A 17,315-nucleotide genomic window follows, 5' to 3' on the forward strand; every position below is an offset into this window, starting at 1 on the left:
CTTCATCACTGTTGCCCTTCCCCATCCATTCAGCAGGCCTCAGGATCCTTGACTGGTACCTGACTCTGGTTTCTTGGATCTCCTTTTTCGAGAGATTGAAAATGTGCATTGGCATTTTCTTCTCTGTTAACTTAACGATTGTGTAGCTCTTGGCAGTGGTTGCTGGTGTGTGACATCCTGCCATGTGTTGGGCTACCCCAGGATTAACTAGCTTCATAGAGGACCGTGTAAGCTATTCAGTGCCATTGCCCAAGATGTTATTAACAAAAAGTTAGCTATGAACGTTTCTAGACCTTGATTCTTGACGTACACCATCATTGTCACTGCCTGACTATGCCTTCCTGATAAGTATGTGTCCCTCTGGCTGCAGAGCTGCTGTGGGACCAGCAGATTCTTCCTTAGCCAGTGGTACACGTGCCTCCCCTTTAGCTGTTAACCAGCTGTAACAGTCTCCTCAGCCTGTGTCTGTTCATTGTCCCTTTATTTGTTTTCATGACTCTGAGTATATAGGCAGTTTCGTAAATTTAAAATCCTGGGTCCCCAAATATTTAAATTCTAGTTATCCTTTGTAATTATAAAATAGAACAGTTTCAATTTTAAGAGACTTCCATTTGTGGAATCTGCCGCATTGCAAAGGTAGCTTAGTTAAAAAAGTCTATGTTGGGGCTTTCCTGGTGGTGCAGTGGTTGAGAGTCCGCCTGCCGATGCAGGGGACACGGGTTCGTGCCCCGGTCCGGGAAGAACCCACATGCCGCGGAGCGGCTGGGCCCGTGAGCCATGGCCGCTGAGCCTGCGCGTCCGGAGTGTGTGCTCTGCAACGGGAGAGGCCACAACAGTGAGAGGCCCGCGTACCGCAAAAAAAAAAAAAAAAATTCTATGTTGTAGTCAAAATTAGAAAGAGTGGAGAAATTCTTGTAATAAAGACACATGAGAAAAACTCCGTGTGTGAGTCCCGGGCTAGCCCTCAGGTGTTATATCTGCAGTTATCGTTGCTGTCTGCCCGGAGAAGGTGAAAATGATGCCTAATACCTTTTAGAGTCTTGTTCATTTTCTGTCTGTCTGTCTGGATATCTAGATTTTTTTTAAATAAACTTTTAACTTAGAAATATTAAATAAATCATGTGCTCTCCCTTAATCTGAATGTCACTTTTCAGCGAAACAATAACACATCTAAGAGCTTTCCCTGCACTTAGAATGAAATCCACAGTCTTTCACCGAGTCTCCCGTGGGCCAGGGAGGCCAGGCCTCTCCAGCCGCTTTCTGCACCACTTTCCTCTTGTTCACTGCATTCCAGCGGCACTGACTTTGTCACTGCTTTTCCTACGTGCCAAGGCCTCTCTTGTCCTAAGGGCTATTGCACATGCTATTTCCTCTGCCTGGAATTCTCCCCCTAGCACACTCTTGCTTTTCCAACCCCCCCATCATCTTTTAGCTCTCAGTTTAAATATCCCTGCTTCAGAGAGGCCTTTCTTGACAATTCCCCCAGCTCCTCAGTCTTGTTAATCAATCTCGTAACTCCTTACATGTTTCCTTTACAGAACTTATAAAATTTTATAATTTTTATCTCATGCCTCTCTCGTTCGCTAGACTACTGCTTCTCAACCATGGCTGTGTGTGAAGTATCCTGGGGGGAAAGTTTAAAACCCGTCATTGCTCAGATGTCATCCTAGACAAATTGAAGCAGAGGCTGGAACCTGATCAGCAGTATATTTCAAACATTCTTCACATGATTCTAATGTGCAACCAGGGTTGAGAACCGCTGGGCCCGATCATAAGCAACAGAAAGGCAAAGATGATGTCTGTTGACCAGTGGGTATACCCACTGCCTAGCACAGTGCCTTCATACAAAGAGCTCATACTTGGTCCATAATGTGTGAATAAGGCCTGGCCAAATTAGTTACAACCCCCATTAACCCAAATAAAACGAAAAATGGAGGATATTGTTTCCAAAAGGGGTGGCATTGTCCTTCAGAGGAAGTGTTGAACTGTAGAATAGATCAGTAGAAGGCAAGTGGTGAAATTTAGGACAATGTGTTACAGAAGTCTTTTATTCAGTATGTCTATGCTTAAATAAACCAACAAAGTAACAGAGTAATCAAGAGATTATGCTGTAAAAATAAATGTCATGTTCTATTCTGATATTTAAAAATTAACCCTTGTGGGCTTCCCTGGTGGCGCAGTGGTTGAGAGTCTGCCAGCCGATGCAGGGGACACGGGTTCGCACCCCGGTCCTGGGAGATCCCACATACCGCGAAGTGGCTAGGCCCGTGAGCCGTGGCCGCTGAGCCTGCGCGTCCAGATCCTGTGCTCCGCAACGGGAGAGGCCACAACAGTGAGAGGCCTGCGTACTGCCAAAAAAAAAAAAAAAAAATTAACCCTTGTGATATGTACATCATTTCATAAATTAAAATCTATTTTATAACAAGATCTCATCATTTGTCACTCAAAAAGCCGCTGAAATCTGAGGCAAAGAATATTGCATTCTAATAGTACTTTATCACTTAAAGGCCCTTAATATATACATTGTGTAATGAGGTACTTACACTATGCTTAGGAAATGAAAAGAGGTATTATAATGCCAGTATTCTCTGTATCTACAGTTTAAGTGAGTTTTACAAGCGGGGTCTTGTAGTTTATTGTAAATCATTGATAAAGTATGTATTTCTTCAGCGAAACTTCATCACTTATCAGAAATTTATAATAAAAGCTGTTTCCTATTTCTTTTCATGCCATGCTTTCTCAGTCGGCATGTTTTTCTCAGACCATTGACTGTCCCCAAATGTACATAAATCTACGTTATCCCTGTGGTTTTCAGGCATTATCTCCTGATAATAGCGGGCCTGCTATTTTACCTTAGAAACAAATTTGTAATTCGAAGTATTATCATTTTTTTCTCCTGAAATAGGAAAGACAAGCATTGCTTTTACACTGATCCTTTTAGAAACATATTCATAGGAGAGCGTATCAGGCTCTGTGGGGAGCTCACCAGGCACTTTGGGTGTTTTTTATTCATAGTATAATAATATCCTCAGAAGGTAATGTAGGAAGATTTATGCTTATGGAAAGGAGCTCAGAAGTGTTAGTGACCTGTACAGCTTAATCATCAGGCCAGTTGTAGGATAAAGAACTCTGACTCTTTTCTCAAACACATTTCATCTTCATCTAAAATACGGTCCCTCGTTTCCACCTTAAGTGTGATACTATCCTAGTGGCATAATTGTGATCCAGGAGTTAAAAGGTCAAATCAAAAAGTAGTGACACATGTACACACTGCTATATGTAAAACAGATAACCAACAAGGACCCACCACATAGCACAGGGAACTCTGCTCAATATTCTGCAATAACCTAAATGGGAAAAGAATTTGAAAAAGAATAGATACTTGTGTATGTATAACAGAATCACTTTGCTGTACACTGAAACTAACACAACATTGTTAATCAACTATACTCCAATATAAAATAAAAATTAAAAGAAAAAAGTAGTGACAGTTCTCTCAGACATACTGGGGTCTCCAGCTTGCAGAGTGATAGTTAAGTGACTGCAGAAGTAGTTGGTTTACTTTTTTTTAGTTATGTAACTTGAATTTTTTTCCACTCATTTGTTTTATCTACAAATTTTGTGTCTAGAATTGGTTCCATCATTCATATACGTGAATATCACACAAATAAAATTATAGTTGAGGCAATTCTGTGATATGTAGGGAAAGTAATGAGTACACCTAATTGAAGGTACCACTTGGGAGCTTGGGAACAGTTCCCTGGCTATAGACATAAATGGGTGGGACAGTTCTGCAGGTGGGTCTCTTGTCACCATGGTTTTGAGTACAGCTTGGAAGCTGGACATTAGCCTGAGGTGCTGCGAATGAGCAGTTGATGTTCCAGTAACAACACATATGCTGGGAGTACCTGCTACATTCAAAGTGTGGGCCTCAATTTTTGCAGGACCACTAGTACCGATAAGAGAGTGACCCCAGCCTTAAGTTGTTTATAATTTATTAGGAGCACAGAGAAAAAATAACTATAGTGCAAGGAAGAGTGGAAGAGCTATGAAAGGTGTGTTGCAAACAAATTAATCATCTCAAAGTTAGTTGATTGAGTAGCAGATGCTCAGTGTCATATGTTCTATTCAATTAGCATGGCAGAGTTGAAAACTAACGTCTTCATCACTGATAAATGTTGGGGTTTGTTAAGTATTTATTTCCATATGGCCAGCTTTAGCCATGACATTTTTGTTTTATATCATAACCTTGAGAGCTATATACAATGTTCTGTTTTATAGGAGTTAACAATAAAATTCATCCAGTTGTATGCATGAAAAAGACTTCAATATCGTACATTTCAAAGAATGCAAAATATTTTTCAAGCTTTATTCCATTGCTAAATGGATTAAATCACTGTCTTGGAAGTTCGAAGGCTGTAATCTATTAGGATGGTAATTAATGCCCTGAAAACATATCTAACAACATAGCTATCAGTGACATGAAAGAGTTAATGAACAAAAGCTGGTGAAATTTTGTTTTGTTTTCCCCTCTTAGACTTCTAGCAGGACAAGATTTATTACTGCTGCACCTTTCCTATGGAAATCAGGTTTTCTAAATGGGTAAATTACAGCTTATTGTAAATTGCTCAAGGTAATATTGGCGTCCTTTGTGCTGCAGGGTTTCCAATGTGGGATCTTTTAACCTTTGGTTCCATTTAAAGGAAATTTTCCTGAAAGATTTATTTTCCCTTTGATGGCATTTTTAGATGCTGTACCTGATGAGCAGAGAGTGCAGAGTGGTAAAGGGATAATTTGGGTTTTTATAAACTGAATTTCACTTGGTTTTTTTAGAGCTCTCATTATTGCAACATTCTGAGTATATATTTTTAAAGAAATATATCCTTGTATATGTTCTAAATGTCAAGCGGAGCTACTGGACTGTTTGGTCTAAAGGCAAGTACAATACAGAACTTGAACGTAGCCATTTCTAAACGTATATCTATGTTGGTTTTATATAATTTTGATTCAAGGAATGTTCTGCTGTTTAGATTTTTTGATGTTTATTTCAGGTAACGTTCAAATCTGAAATGAAAAAATCTGAGTTGTAGTTATGTAGTACTTACCATTTTGTACAGCTGGACTAAGTTGGATTTTTTTAATACGTAAATCGGTCTTCTGTAGGATATAATAGGCAAAGCAGGATACGTGTTACAAACCAATTACTAAAATGAAAGGATTTTTTTTGCTGTTGGTTGCAGTTAAAATTGGCCATCTCTGGAAATGTAACTTTTCTTTTCCCTGTTTTTATAGTAACGCTGCATTAAGATGTCAGGTCAGAATATTTTTTTCTTTCTCTCTCTGTTTTGATATTTCATTTGAGAACCAATATTTCAAAAAATGTAGTGATTTAGTACAAATTCCTTAGTTCCAGTCAGATAAATAAACCTTACCAGATTCTGTGAACTGATTTATTGATAGGACTCTGAGGGATCACAGCCTTTTTGAGAACATTTGAAACATTTCTGAATTCTGAATTTTATTGAAGTTGTTCTTGAGAGGAGCGGAGTGGGAGAAAAGCCCTCTTTTCTTTCTGCAGACAGACTTAGACATCTTAACAAAGTTTTAATTTTCTTTTTTAAAGGTCAATATTGAAGAAAAATGAGATAAAACACCTAAGACAAGTGGTCATACAGACATTGTGCTGGTCACCAGTGACTGCTGTTAGGAACAGCAGTCTGTGTCCCATTTCCTATGATCTGTGGTAATGACATTTAAGACATTTAAGACTGGCACAAATATTTGGAAAATATATATAGAAAAATACATGGAAAAATCTCCAAACTTCTTTTTACACAATGAATTTAACTTCTTTGCAATCTTAAGTTTATTATCTTTTTGTTAAAGAAAAGATTAAGAAAATTTACATTTTGTGTAAATGTACGTCTTTTAAATTTAAAAATTATCTTTGACTTTTTTTTTTTGTAAATAAACACATTTGTTTGGAGATGATCACAGATCCAAACAGTTTCTCTCCCAAGAGGAAGGTGGCTTGAGAGACCCCATATGCTGATCCAGTCGAGTGGATCTTCCTGTGACCAGTGATGAGAAAGTTACAGGGTAGAGGCAGGCAGGCGGCTGCACGAGAGAATCCAAGATGCTGCCATGAGCTCTTGATTTTGTCTTCCCTCTTGGAACTGTCAGTGGTACCAGAGTTAACCTAGGGAGTTGATTTAGTGTCCTTTCACCAGGGGGATGCTCTGGTCTAACACTGCTCCTTCCCCAGTGGTGACATGTGCCCGGTTTTTAGATCCTACTGACTGCTGACAGTGGAGGTAAATGATTTGTGCCATGGGAAAACAAGCACTAACGTTCCTTAAGGTACCCAATTTGGAATGTATTTTATTTTATTGGACTCCATTTTTTTTTTTTTTGGGGGGGGTACGCGGGCCTCTCACTGTTGTGGCCTCTCCCGTTGCAGAGCACAGGCTCCAGACGCACAGGCTCAGCGGCCATGGCTCACGGGCCCAGCCGCTCCGCGGCATGTGGGATCCTCCCGGACCTGGGCACAAACCCGCGTCCCCTGCATCGACAGGTGGACTCTCAACCACTGCGCCACCAGGGAGGCCCCTGGACCCCATGTTAATAGAAGTGTTTGAAGGATCACATAAGGGGAGTAATAAAAAAGACTGCTTTGGGCAAGTAGGGAGAAAATCCATCTTGTCTGAGAGAATGTTCTCTTCCCTGTTGGCATCCCTACACTGACCTTCCTATCTGCAATTGGTAAATGAAGAGTACTGATGTGACAAAGTTAAATATAATGCCAGAAATTAAGATTTCACAGGGAAAACATTACAGAATTGAAGCTGAAGAGTAAAATAGTAAAGGGAAGTTTAAAAAGAATGCTAGCAACAAGCTAGTAAAAGTAGAAAAGGAAGTTACACATTTAACATTATATCACCTAAAGGAAACTAAGCTAAGAGTAATGCAAATGCTTTATAAACCAAGATTTAAATAAAAAAGAAAGAAAAGAAAAAAGTGAGATAGTAGAAGATAATCTAAACACAGAAAGAATGAAACAACTGACACACATTCAAAGTGAAATCCCTAAAACAACCAACAATAAGAGTGAAGCCAACTGACTTTTTAAAGAGTTAGCCCTGTAAGGTAACGTAATTGGAAAAATGAAGAAAGCAGGATGCCTTTTTGAATGCAGGCCTCTGAAATGAGGCAGCTCCAATGGCTGGGGGCTCCGTGATGACCTCTGAGGACAAGAGAGAGCTGCACTGTGCAGGGGAAGACAGGACTCTTGGGAGTCTCCCATCACTGGCTCCTGTCCCCCAGCTCCTTCTAGGATACCTGAGAGGGCGAGGAGGTGTGCCCTGCAGTAAACAGCCATGCATCAAGCTGCCAGCCGCCAGCTTCCCCTTGCTGGCTTTGCACTGGCAGAAAGCTGCGTGGCTATCTCCATCCCTTTGTGAACCTACTCTTTGAGGGAAGGACTCACATTTAGCCCCGTGTTCTTCAGGCAGGCAGTCAAGGCGAAGTACCTGGCTAACCTCCGCATCATAATCAGCTATTTTATAATTTTTTTATAATCCAAATGTTTAATGTTGGTAATTCATACTTAGTTATTTTTCAATTAAAAATAATAGCACACACACAAAAAAAAAGAAATACAGGGGGCTTCCCTGGTGGCGCAGTGGTTGAGAGTCCGCCTGCCGATGCAGGGGACACGGGTTCGTGCCCCGGTCCGGGAGGATCCCACGTGCTGTGGAGTGGCTGGACCCGTGAGCCATAGCCGCTGAGCCTGCGCGTCCAGAGCCTGTGCTCCGCAACGGGAGAGGCCACAACAGTGAGAGGCCCGCGTACCAAAAGAAAAATAATAGTGAGCTTTTTAAACATAGAAAAGCTATATTTTGAAAAGGTCTGCTTTTTCAGTTGCTGATAGAATGATTTTCTTACACCTGACATCACCTAATTAAGACTACCTACCTGTCTTCCTCCCCCTTCCTCAACCATCTCTCTCTCTCTCACACCATCTAACTCACACATGCAGTCCATGGGGAGTAACTCTTCAACTGCATATGTCAGCTTACTCAGAATTCAGGTACCCAGACTGTGTATTTATCAAGTATCCAAACTATGTGTGAAGGAGGTGTGCACACAGGGTGCCACCTTTGCAGAGTGTTATCTGTTTAATCTTATTCCCCAGAAGATTTAAGGGGGCCTTCTTCATAGAGTCGTTGCTATCACTGAAGGTCTAACAAGCACCGGCAAATATTATAAAGTCATAAAACCTAGTACAAATTTTAGGAAACGTATCTGTGGACAGGACATTCAAGGTCCTTCATTTCCTGTCTCTAACCTTTCAGTCCAGCCTTTGTTCTTCTATTTCTTTTCCTCTCAGCCACCAGGGACCTGCACTCCAAACACATCAAACTAGTTGGTTGGCATTTCGCAAATAGTGAATTTGCATTTCCTCCTCCCGGGCCTTTGTGTGTGTTGTTCCCTCTGCCTTGAAGGGCTTCCCAATTCTGCCATCCTGTGAAACCATGCTAATTAAGGCCCAGCTTAAATGTCATCTCCCCTCTATACCTTCTTTAACAGCTTCCCAGCAAACATACAGAGAAAGAATCTTCCCGCTCTCTTCCTGCGAAGGCATTTGGCTCATTCAGCTATTTCGTCACATGTCAGTGTTTATATTGACTTTCATGTCCATCTGCCCCTCCTACTACTAAATTGATAGGTTCTTGAGAGGGGGCATGTATCCTCCATTTTTAACACAATAATTGGCATGTTATAGGTACTGAGAAAACGTTCCTTGAAGGTAGGAACAGAAGCACTCCACTTAGGTTTTTATTCTGCTCTACCGAACCGAACGTAACCTTTCCTTAACTCACTGAGGAACAGTTACGGCTAGGATGAACACTTCACTTCTATGTCTACTTTTGAGTATTGCTCTGTTTCCTTTTAGCTCAGCTTTCTCTGTTTTCGATACAGGAGGTCTTCTATAATATTTCTTCCAATTTTTTTTTCTATTTATCAACTCTAGCCTGGAGATGCCATAATTGATCGTTTTAAAAGCTGTGCATCATTGTAAAGAACACTGAGAAGGCTTTTTTGCTTCTGGGTCTTAGGCTTTGTTCTAAAACATTGATGTTTGCCAGTGCTTCACCTCTGGGTGAGGAAGCTGTGTTAGTCAGCGTTCTCCAGAGGAACAGAACCAGTAGGGTGTGTGTGTATGTGTACATTATAAGGAGTTGGTTCGCATGACAACAGAGGCTGAGAGGTCCCAAGATCTTCAGTTGGCCGGCTCTAGAGTTAGGAGAGCCAATGTGTATTTCCAGCCCAAGTTCCAAGACCTAAGAATCAGGAGAGCCAATGGTATAAATCCCAGCCTGAAAGCTGGCAGGCTCAAGACCCAAAGAGAGCAGATGTTTCAGTCCAAGTCTGAAGGGCGGGAAAGACCAACATCCACGCTCAAACAGGCAGGAGAGATCCTTTCTTACTCAGTCTTCTTAATTCTATTAAGGACTTCAACAGATTAGATGAGGCCCACCCACATTAGGGAGGGCAGTCCTCTTTACTCAGTCTACTGATTGCAGTGTCAATCTCATCCAGAAACACTTTCACAAACACACCCAGAAATAATGTTTAACCAAATACCTGGGTGCCCCATGGCCCAGTCAAGTTATTACATAAAATTGGCCATCACAGAGGCCATGTTCTGCATATGTATTTTACCAGTGTTGCCAAACAGTTGACTTAAGGAAGCAATTCTGTCTATGAAAAGCATCACGTATTTTACAAAGGACAATGAAATCACGGTCTTTGCAAGAAGTTTATAGTCCCATTTGATACTTGCATTTTAATCATGGAAGAAGTATAGAGTGAAAAAAACACATATTCTAGTCAGACATAAGACAAGAGTCTCAAATGTAATGATTTTAGGAGCTAGGCAAACTAGTAATAAGTGGAGTATGTTGCATATACACCAAGCCAGAATGGTGGAAACTGTGGTGCATAGGAAACTCAAAACCTAGTTTAACAGTATGCAAAATTTTTAAAGCTGTAACTTCAAATTAGCTTTCGACTAATTTTTTTCCCTTGTTTAGCCATTAACTAGCTACGGGACTTTAGAAATTAATTTTTCCAGAACTCAGTTATCTTATTAGAATATATGGCTAATCTGTAACCTCAAGATTCTTTTCCTGTGTTTTACCAGCCAGTTAAGTTTGAGAGGTTATGAAGTGACACCTTTGCTGATTTAAAGAGGTCTAACAGGAATTCTGAAGAAAAGTGGCATGCCATCCTCTGAAGCAACATAATCTGCTTTCCAGTGACATTATAATGAATAGGTCTATTGTTTTGTGAACTATCAAGAGCAGAAATATCCTAATCATAGTTTTGTATCAAAAAAGTACTACGGGGGCTTCCCTGACGGCGCAGTGGTTGAGAGTCCGCCTGCAGATGCAAAGGGACACGGGTTCGTGGCCGGGTCCGGGAGGATACCACATGCCGCGGAGCGGCTGGGCCCGTGAGCCATGGCCGCTGAGCCTGTGCGTCCGGAGCCTGTGCTCCGCAACGGGAGAGGCCACAACAGTGAGGGGCCCGCGTACCGCAAAAAAAAAAAAAAAAAGTACTACGTATACTCACATGCCTCATGATGTCAGATGACCAAATGTCTTGATAATTAGGTAGCAAGTCTCTAGAGATGTTGACAAGTCTGTATCTTACTGTATGGATGCATGCTTTCTAAAGCTTGAGGACTGCCTCCTGTTGTGAAATAGGATAACTTTCAATACATATGTGTTGGTGTATGTTGATTTTTCTTGTTCAAAGTCTTTTCATGTACTCTGGAAGCTTTCAAACTGTAATTTAAAGCAAGACAGCTTCTGTGGATTTATGGAGTCATTTTCTCTTTGGCTAAAGCCCTCCATGGTCACAGACCACTAGACTGAAAAAGGCAGCCGAACCCGTCCAAAGACCAGCATAAATTTTCAATGGTAGGGAAAACGGTTCCTGCTTATTAAATTAGAGAGAATATAGTATTTGGCAGCTACATATAAATGATGTTTTTCCCCTTTGAGTTAGAAGCAAGACTGTTAGAGATGTGTGATATTTGACTCACGTTTGTCAAGTTTAGCTACATTAGTTGAGGATAATTTGCATGTTATATCATGTGCTTACTTTAGACTTCCATTTGGATTTGACTAGATAAATGGGTTCCCTCTTGCCAAAAAGCTCTCAGTTATGGACACATTTAAAACAATTTTTCCCCAGCACACAGGGGCTGGACATGAACATGAAAAGAAAGGATGCTGTCGTCTCCCCAGACTCTGACCCAGTCCTCCAGTATTTATGTCATGGGGTTTTCTAAGTGCAGTATCAGGCATTCGCCATTGGTTGCTTGCTTCCACATTCCATTTATCTTCTTGTTTCATAGAAATTATGAATTTTAGTCCAATAAAAATAGGGCTTTTCCTTTTGATGATTCATTATTGGAAACCATTTTCACTGACTTTAAGGGCTTTGGGGAGGAAAACATGTTTATCCTTGACAGATCTTGGTATTTTTCCATGTCTCACAGGAACCTTTCCAAGTCTTTTTTTCTCTGAAAACAAAATAAATTATAAGAATGGAGTCTTTCTAAACTAAAGTTGATTAACTGTACAGGCTTTCTAGAGTACTTTCTGAGAAATGCTGTACAGCATTTCCAGTCATGAAACTTGTGTGAAAGGATAGTAACAGAAGGCAGCGTCTTCATTCCATTTCATCCAAAGATGCTCTTATGAAATACAGTTTTTGCAAGCAGTTTATATTTGGAGTTATGTTTTGTTAGCAAAGTAAGTTATATTTCTATGGATGGGAATTATTTTTCCTAATCCTAATGTCAATACCCTATGAGTAGAAACTAGGTACAAAATGTAAGATAGATATTATGCTATAATTAGTAACTTCCCAATCCTCGTCTTTTAATCCTCTTTTAATTTTTCATTTGATGCTTATCACTTGGCATGGTGATATACCTACTAATAAAATTATATATCTTTTTATTTAATAGATATGTATTGTGTTGAAGAAAATGTCACATTTTTTAGATGTTAGTCTATTAAATTATTATAAATCAAGTCTATCTTATTAGTCAAATATTCAGTCCAATATTGCTGTGGGGTGGGAATTGGTCTCTTTAAATTGAGTTGTGCATTTTTAATTAGACTATAGTAAGGGATATTCTTACATTAGATACACACTTAATCTCTAGATACTAGATATTATCCAGGATACAAATTGAGTTGGGTCTTAAAGGATGAATAGGGCTTTTGATCAATAATAAAAATAATGATAATGATAATAATATCTAGGGCCTAGCATTAAAGGAACACTTTATTTTTCATGGCTAGGCACTCTGATAAGTTGTATCTCATGTAATACAACAATTCGAAAGGTAGGCTCAGAATAATGAGGAGGTGCTGAAGTTTAACTGGCTTCTGATTCTGGCTTTATCACTTACTGGCCACGTAATCCATCTAACCTTTCAGTATCCCCAGTTTTGAAGAAATTAATTGTAACTACCTCTAGGGGTGGTATGAAAAATATGTGAGATAATACAGTCTGATACTCTGTGTTTAAACTGATAAGTGCTCAATAGATGTTAGCTGCTATCCTTCTCCTTATTGTATAGATAGACAGAATGGTTGAGGCTCAGAGAAGCTACATAACTTCCCTACGTTTAGAAAGTGGTTGAGTCAGGATTTGAACTTGCGCAGTCTGGCTCTAGAGTCTAGGTTTCCAACTACTATGGATTCTAGGAAAGCAATATATACAGAATGTTACTTGGATACATTTATGTATTGTAATATGATTGCCATTGTAGTGATATTTATCACATTACATAATTATAGTGTTCTTTTGCATTTAAATGAAAAAACATTCCAGCATTTCCCTTTGATTTAAGCTATCTTCTAAGCCAGTATTGCATTTTCAGTGAATAAATATGAACTAGAAGTTCAAATGGAAGACTCTTTGAAGAATAGGGAGTTTATAGAAGAGGTCTCACCAGAAACATGTACGTGAGCATCCCTCCAGCTCCCACCCCACCACAACACAGGGCCCAAGTACTGTAGTTCTATAAACTATGCCTTCTCACTGCTCTGGATTGATTTGACTCAAGGATTCTGACTCCAGCTAGTAAAGTTCACCAGGACTATAAACAGGTGTGTAATAATTGCCAAGGGGACTAGACATTGCATATCCACTAGCCAACATATATTCTCCCTGTTGAGGGAATAATGTGGGATATCAAATCACAGTCAGATTACTTGGGGAAAATGAAACCAGAATGAGTTTAGAAAGGCACATGATTCAAGCAGGGCCAACGTTATGGGTATGTGACCTGTGTAGTTGCTCAGGTCCCCATGCTTATTGCCATCTTGGAATTCTTTAAATTTTTTGAACAAGGGCTCCACACTTTCATTTTGCACTTGGCCGCAGAGGTTATGTACTCGGTCCCAGATTCATGAGTTTAATGATACCACACTGTAATCCCCATGTCTCATCCATTTCACAATAAAGGTATCCCTATGAATGGGGCTGTAAGTTTTTTCTTTAATCCAATGGATCCCTTCAACTGGATAATACTTAAAATGACACTGCCAGTGCATTCGCCTCTGACACCATTTTCCTGGCCTCTATGACTCTCATATTGACATACCACTTCTTTAGCTTATTTATATAGTGAATTAAAGTTGTCCTGGGTATATATCTTTAAGTTGATTTTGTGTATTTATAAACAGACCTTTACATATTTATTGAATAGATTATCTCTGAGAGAATTTTTGTTTCCTGACTCAGTAAGAAGTGCCCCATATGTTACTTCTGTGTTGTAGATGAAATAAATGTTATTAAGCTTGAAATTTACTTGAAGATGGGATTAACTGGCAGAACAGATTGGATGATAGAATATAACAGAGACTATGTTGGTAAGATAGAGAAATGTGGCTAGCAACCCAGTAGTCACTAGGGCAATGTCAACTGACCTATGACAGTTATGCTTTTAAATGAACAATGAAAAGAAGACTTGGGTGAGAGTTAAAGACATATATACATTTTTTTTTAATACATTACTGTAAATAGGTCCTTTCTAGAGTTTTTAATCCTTGGCAAAACGAGGGACAGGGAGGCAGTTTACAGGAAAGCAACACACATGATTGATGGCTGGATAGTAGGTGATATAGAAGAAATGTTAAAAGATACAATAGAAATTTCTCTTGTCTGGGGGACAAAAAATAAGGGAATCTTAGAGTCTTCAAGTACATAAAAATTTTTTAAACAAATTTTGTTAATATATATTTTTTACATTTTAACTGATTAAATGTGTGGAATTTCAGCATAAAGAATTTGCAGAAAATGACAGACATTTGGATTATAAAATCATTGAAATATTAAAATTTTTTGTGATTTCTTTATTGTAATAGCTTTTATCCATCTGTATTTGTTTAGAATATGAATGATGATTTAAAAACCAGTCCCATCAATCAAAACATTTCCCACCTGCTCTCTCTTAAGGGACTATCAAAGTAGTAAATTAAATCAACATTGTTTTACTACTTGTCCATCATAAAGTATTACTGGTTCCAGGTGAGTACCTCTTTACAAGGGACCTTTGAAGATTTAAAAGAGGGTTTTAAGGGAATAGAATACCATGCAATGAAAAAAATTACATCATAAACAAAATTGAAAGGCAAATTGGCAAAAAATAAATTTGCAAAGATAAAAAAGACAAAATATACTTGAATAGCTTATTCATGTTGATGAGAAACAGTAGAAGCAAAATGAAAAGAAAGGCAAAGGGTATGAACAGGCAATCCATTATTGAAGAAACAAAAATAGCTTATAAAATTATTTTGAATAACACTAATAATCAAAAAATTGACTTTAAACAGGAGGATGTAATTTTGTCTGCAATATCATCAATGACTGAGAAAATGACAGTCCTATACAAAGATAATTTATATTTTCATGCATCTGGAATGGCAGAATAAGCTAAATTATGATATGGCTAATTGTGTTATGAAATATTATTCAGTCAAGAATTTTCTTCATTTTTTTGCAAACTAAAATTAGAGAAAATTGCTCTCAAGAAAAACCTAAGTGAAAATATCAGGAAATGAAATTGTGTGCTATGTAGTATGGCTCATGTAGTGTTAGGGTGTACACACACACACACACACACACACACACACACACACACACACACACACACACACACACACACACACACACACACACTTAAAAAGGAAGACTGGAGGAAAAGCACCAACACTGTAACAGTAGTTTTCTGGGATTTGAGCTGATGCTTGTGTGTCCTTTCTGTGTTTTCAGAAGTCTTGTAACAACATCCTTTGAAGTTTTGTTCATATTCCCTCCCTTCCCCACCACCAAGACACAAGCACATACCACATACACAGTTGGCTGGGGGGAACTGGTGGAGTTTGTGATCCCCACACCTTCTTGCCCCAGGGGAACTGGTGGAGTTTGTGATTCCCCACACCTTCTTGCCCCATACTTTTCTTTTTTCCTGGAAAACATAAAAAACTAAAGCAGCAAAGTGTAAAAGAGTCCTTTGGGTTTGGGAATATCAGACCGAAGACGGGGTTTTGAAATGCAGTTACTGCGGATGGTTATAGCAACCTGGATTTTTGGGACCAGACCTCATTTCAAAGCTCGCATCCCATTTTTGCCATAAGTAGGCTCAATATGTTTTAATTTTTGATTTAGCAATTGTACTTTTTATGCCTACGGAATATGTTTAGGTGTTTTAGAAAGGCCTTTTGCACTAAAGTTATAAATTTACAACTGACTCGCAAAGATCATCTTTCTACAATGAAAGACAAGACCTAGGATGCAGCTGCTCCCGGAGTCACGTCCTGTGACTGTGAACAAGGAGCAAGGACCCCAGGCTTCATCTTCAGGCCCCAATTAGTGAGGCATCATTCTATGTGAGTGTAATATACCCACGATCATAATTACAAATCCTGACATTTAGAGGCTCCCAAAGTCAACACCCATCCCAGCAGGGTTGGCCACATTATCAGGAGTTAAGGAGATGTAGAGCAATTAGAAGCCAAAGGAAAAGGTTAGCTCTACCACTCAGACAGAAGGCGTTCAGGAGCTAAACCCACCTGCTATTGCAGTGCTAATCTTTTTTAAATATCGGCTTTGAAGCCTTGTCATCCTTGACAAGGAGGATCTGAGTCTAAATGGAATGTTTAAGGGGAGTGCTTCCTCATCCCTCAATCAGGCTGCATGCTGACCTTTCTGTTGTCTCCACCAGTTGCTCGTCTTATCTTGAAATCCCAGAGAAGGTAGAACATCATTGGACCTGTCATGAGGTCAATCAGCCGGTGCTCAGGCCAATTTGCTAAATGTGTCCATGCTAAAGAGTCTGTTCCTTCCCCAGCCTGACGAAATGTAGCACCAATTAATCACTGACTAATTTTCAGGGAGTTGTGACCTTGCTCATAATTGTAGTACATTCATTTACCTGGCTTTCGGGGTTCTCAGACCAGGAATATGAGGCCACCTCAGGGACATGTGAAGCTGCTGAAACTTGTGTTTGAGGCTACCAGGGTGACAGGCTAGGGGATACTTGCCTCAGGCCAGCACTGACTTAGTTTATTTAGAATGTTCTGTATGGCTTGCACCCCCTAAAGATGTTGCATATAGCTCAAGTGCATGCAAAAGACGTTCTTTGTTTGAAAATTTTAGTGATATAGTAAGGTCTCATTGTTTTTTCTATCAACCTATCAATTCTTTATTTGTCTTTAGAAGTTGGTGGCTTTGTCATCATTCTCCACGAAGGTTTATTCTCTGAGAGCTGTTGCGTTATCTTAAAAGCAGAAAGGTTTCTTTTTTTTTTATTTTATGAAATAGACTGCTCTATTTGTAACCAAGTCTCATAAATTAAAATACTTGTCAAAATAAATGAATAGTATGTTTGTTATATTCATGACTTAAAATCACGTTTGATTGCTTACTCATTAATCCACAAAATTAAGCAATACACCCTGGATTGCAGTCATTAGTACAAAATAAGCAGGGTTCTTCTAGCAGTCAAATGTAATGGAGAACACTGTACAGTTGTGTTTGTTTCAAAACTAGGTATGCTAATGTGCAAATTTGTTTTACAATTTTAAAAGGTTTCCTCTGGAAGAAAATCAAATACGTACATGTAGTCCACCAGGAAACAGGATTGGGATTATAATGTACTAAATGGATTTTAGGTGCACAAATTGTAAGATGCAGTTCTGGATTGAACCTCAAGGATGGGC

The 17,315-nt window shown here is 39.3% G+C and overlaps 1 protein-coding gene across 2 annotated transcripts in view; it reads left to right on the forward strand.

The window, feature by feature from the left end:
* PARD3B (par-3 family cell polarity regulator beta) overlaps positions 1-17,315 on the forward strand; it is a 1,038,680-nt gene that overhangs the window by 354,159 nt on the left and 667,206 nt on the right. The window lies entirely within an intron of this gene.

The sequence above is a fragment of the Stenella coeruleoalba genome (assembly GCF_951394435.1).
Source record: "Stenella coeruleoalba genome assembly, chromosome: 6".
In the NCBI taxonomy this organism is placed as follows: domain Eukaryota; kingdom Metazoa; phylum Chordata; class Mammalia; order Artiodactyla; family Delphinidae; genus Stenella; species Stenella coeruleoalba.